The following is a 4,872-nucleotide window of genomic DNA, read 5'->3' as shown; positions in this document are numbered from 1 at the left end:
TCCTCCACCTTGGCAGGTGAAACTCAATTATTGGATCTCAAGAGGGAATCTAGGCCCTATATTCGTCGAAAGTCTATTATGAGATTGTCTGACAAACATCATCTTTTCACTTTCACGTTTTTGTTCATCATGTACGGTTAAATGAAGCAGAATTTAATGCTCTCATAAGGGGTGTTCGGCCTTCACATTGCAACAGTAACATATTAAGGGAACTCATTACATGTGATTATGTGGCGCACGAGAATAGAGATGACCCTTTGGTCCCAATGCATCGTTTCACATCAATTGGCAACTAATTAGTGTGAAAATATTTCCACACTTAACCATACGATGGAATTTTTTAACATAAAAATATTTATCGTGAACCAAATGTGTTAGTGATAAAGTTAAAAGAGGTCATTGCTTATCGCATCAATAAAAATGAATGACGAGGCAGGTGTGTTAGCCATGAGGAGGGGACTTGAGATAGATGGTTTTGCTATTTGTGGACACCGTTTTCTCTGTAGAGGGAATCCTAAGAAACCACAAACCCTGGAAACCATAGGGACCAGACTAAGACCCCTCCTAGACAAAAATTTGGCTTTCATCTCACCAGAAACCCCCTTTTCTTGACCAAAGTTACCCTAGGGACCCTACTACACTTCTACCCCGTAGTGCACCAATCCTTAAATCTAGACACCCCATTATACATCATATATTAGTTAACATTTAATTAATTAAACTAGAACACACTTAGTTTAACTCCTAAGCATACTTATACCTTTAAACATACCAAATTAGGCATGAGATCCCCTCAGACCTACATAATTAATCCCAAACCTTCCAAATTAGGCTAAAGCACACATTAAAATCTGCCAAAAATAAGTCCTCAACCTAGGATCAATCAAAACCCTGCACTATTAGCCCGAACCACCCTTAATTACCCACTTAGATCGGCCAAAACCATATAGAGGCAGCAGACCTAGCCTTGACCCAAGACACATAAGTAAACACAACACCACGTCTAACCTTAGAGTCGAACTATGGGCCATTGACCTAACCCTAGATCCGCACCTCTTTTAGCCAAAGGCAACCGAAACACATTCAGGAACTGAACTCAGTCTCAGTTGGCAATCCCAATCCCAAGGATTGGTGATAGTCCGCATAAACCATCAATTTGAAGCTGGCCCTGTGGTTCAAGTAGCTACCCTACCTTTTTTTTATTTAGTCTTAATGCACATTCAACATAGTTTAGTATAGTTTCTTTCTTTCAAAAAAATTATTTGCAAAGTTCCTTTCTTAAGTTTCTCCCCATCTTGTTAAAAATCTTGCTTTTTCTAATGGCACGATTGGTTCCCATGAAAATGTTTTTTAGAAAATATTTTCACATGTTTCTCTCATGTTGTCAAATGTGAAAATATTTTTACATCAATTAGTTACCAATTGGTGTGAAAATATGCACTAAGACTTGGTATAAAATTAGTCTCACATTTGACCACATGAGAAAATTATTCATGTGAAAATGTTTTATGCGAACCAAACGTGCCATAAGTGTATTCTTTACCAGGTTTTCAGTTTTAGTAAACCACAACCAGACAATGGTCGATGAAAATGTGGCCTCTTGGTTCAGTCTTCTCATGGATCATAATTCAATAAAACCCTTTACCTCTGTTTCCATTCACCTGAATTTCGAGCATAAAAACTGTTGATCAAAGGTTAAGTACAGGAGTTATGGGACAAGGGAGATGGGGGGTTTTAGACGAAGATTCTTCTACTTTTCAGAGTCTTGGATAGGGGGTATAAAGGGGGTAGGTTAAGTTTGGGTTAGTCCTGACCGGGACCAAACCCAAAAAGTCCATAGTTGGACCCTGACTTAACGTAGACCCAATTGGGGCTAAGTCAATCAGTCCCAGACCTGACCTATGGGGTTGGGTTCGATCCAATCCGGTTTGGGTCAAAAAGTAAAAAAAGTACAAGGATATAGAAATATAATTTGTATATTTCATAATTTAAACTATATGCTTACATATAAAAAACTATAGGCAGGGTTGGGCTTGGTGGAGCCCGACGGGAACTTGATCCAACGTGATTTACATCTTCATGGATCTGAATGCATCCCAACTCTTGGGTCTATACCAATGGTTTAAAAAGCGGATCGGTAACTTGGATGGGGTACCTCAAAAGCCGATTCGGATCGGTAAATAGGGGATCCGGATTGGGAATCGGCTGAATCGATCGGATTAAAGCTTCAAAAAATTCCAAAAAAATTATTAAAATTCATTATAAATGTTGTATTTTAGGAATCCAATAATAAATGAGGGTACTACATTATTAACTTTCATTTTTTTATCAATTTGTGAATATTGAGATGCTATTTCCCTGTATAAACTTAAGTATTAAATTTACATCACATAAAAGAAAAATCATAGAATTATCATGGATAAAATATATAATTATTACAGCCTAACTAACTATAATTCAAAATTATTACAACTTAACTAATTATAATATTATATACTAAAATTATAATTATTAGTTTACATTTTATAATTATTTTATTAGATAAATAATAACAAATTAAAAATATTTTATAATATTATCTAATTTAAAATGTATTATTGACAACTGTAAGAAAAATAATACATTGCATGATTTATAATGTAAAAATTAATAAATAAAATAAAAGATTTGGTTATCAATGTAAAAATTAATAAAATGTGTACAAATTTTGAAAATAACACTTTAATTTATTATATGGCCAAGGGGGAACAAAAATTAGCTCAATAAGTAATAAACTGTTATATGGCCCAAGGGGGGTTCAAACTTGAGAATTTAAAGCACATAACATTAGTGATAACCATTATGCCTCATTAGCATATGCGTTTAAAATTGCCTATTAGTAGCATATATTTACATTTTGTTTTCATTTAATGATGTTTGTGAATTATCCCACATCGAATGATGAGTATTCAAATATGCTATATAAATAACTATGTAATTGGAAGATAAACATAAGTGTGAAAACACTAGGGTATCCGTGCACATGCACACGTGCATGTGTGTGTCACACGTGTGACGCGAACACACTTGTGAAGGTGTTTTTTAGGCTTGAATCGGCTATAACAGGTGCACATATGCATGTGTGTGTGGCTCGTGTGGAAGTACGTATTGCTAGTGACGTGTACACAAGTGTGAAGGTGCTTTTGAGGCTCGAACCGGGAGGGAACCGGCTAGAACCGGGAGGGAACCGGACAGAACCAGGTTCACGAGTTTACATACATGTGAAGGTGCTTTTGAGGCTAGAATCGAGAGGGAACCGGACAAAACCATGTGGGAACCGGCGGTTATGCTCTAGAACCGGGCGGTTTCCAGTTTTGTGCTGAAACCAGCACGGGCTATGTCGATTCTCGAGTCGAACCCGACGAGTCGCCGATTTTTCAATCATTGGTCTATACACCCGAACCCAACGCGCTGGTTCTAGAAGTTGGATGATTTTGGTGGATGGCACACCCCCTTTAGAGTGATAGAGATCAAAGCATTAGGGTGTATAGTGAGGCGTTAGGCTTCAATTTTGTGTGTATTTACATTTGTCAGATACTGTGCTGGCAAATCTCTTTTATTCTCAATAAAAGTTAACATTAAAGTTCTGGGCCATTCTTACCCTGACAGAATCAGGTGCGAATCGACGGTTCTGCTCTAGAACTGGACGATTCCCGATTTTGTATTGGAACTGGCACGGGTTGTGCCGATTCTCGAATCGAACCGGACTCGTTGATTTTTAAATCATTGTTCTATACTGCTCCTAAACCCAACGCACCGGTTCTAGAAGCTAGATGCTTTTGGTGGATGGCACACCCCCTTTAGAGTGGTTGAGATCAAAGCATTAGGGTGTATAGTGAGGCGTTAGGCTTCAATTTTGTCTGTATTTACATTTGTCAGATGCTGTTCATTTGGCACACGTCTTTTATTTTCAATTATAGTTAACATTAAACCCAAAATAAAAAAAGAACTCCTTGTATGTGCGGACTCCTTTGTACATGAGTGTATATGCGGTCCAGATCGGTGATTTTAACAAAAGTGAATCGGTCAATAAAAAAAAGTACAAAATAAAGAACAAAATAAAAGGTGGGACATGCTGGCTTGTTGCCTGACAAAAACAACCGGTTTTTAATATATGGTGGGAACTAAACCGATCCCAAAATACGATTCCAGTCTGAATTGAGGTTTTTTAAAACCTTATAAAGGGTATCCTTAGGATATGTTTTTACTTTTAAGGATGTAAGCTCCTACCGATCCAAAAATGGATTTCAAATACCCTTATGCGCCTTAAGAAAGGGATGGTAAAGAAGTGTGTACCTCAATGGTTTAGGTTCAATGATTCAGATTGAAACAGCTATAATCCAACAATCATAAATAATTTTAATTTATAAATTTTATTTATTTAAAATTTAAAGCGTGGATATATTTCTATATGATTCATTAAATAAAAATAATAAAAATAATTTGAATAATTTAAACCCAAATTAGGGGTGGCAATGGGTCAGGTCGAGTTCGAGTCCAGGGTGACCCAGGCTTAAAAAATAATATGGGACTTAGACCCCCCTAGACCCGGACCAAAAAAATATAGTTTGGGACCCGAACTTGATCGGACCAATCGTACCCGACTAAAAAATTAAAATAACTAATATTTAACTATATTCATATATTGAGACTCAAAAAATATTACTAAACCCGAACCTAAATAGTGTTTGGGTCAAAGATTCGGACACTGGCCCAGCCCGTTGGGTCCCATTTCTAGACCCATACCTGAACTCAGATCCAGTCTAGTCCTCGAGTTTCAGGTCGGGTCCGGGTTCGGGTCCATTGCCACCCGTGACCCAAAATGCCAAATAT

Source organism: Amborella trichopoda, chromosome 3 (assembly GCF_054954075.1).
Source record: "Amborella trichopoda isolate Santa Cruz 75 chromosome 3, AtrichopodaSantaCruz75HAP2 v2.0, whole genome shotgun sequence".
Classification (NCBI taxonomy): Eukaryota; Viridiplantae; Streptophyta; class Magnoliopsida; order Amborellales; family Amborellaceae; genus Amborella; species Amborella trichopoda.
This window is presented reverse-complemented; position numbering follows the sequence as displayed.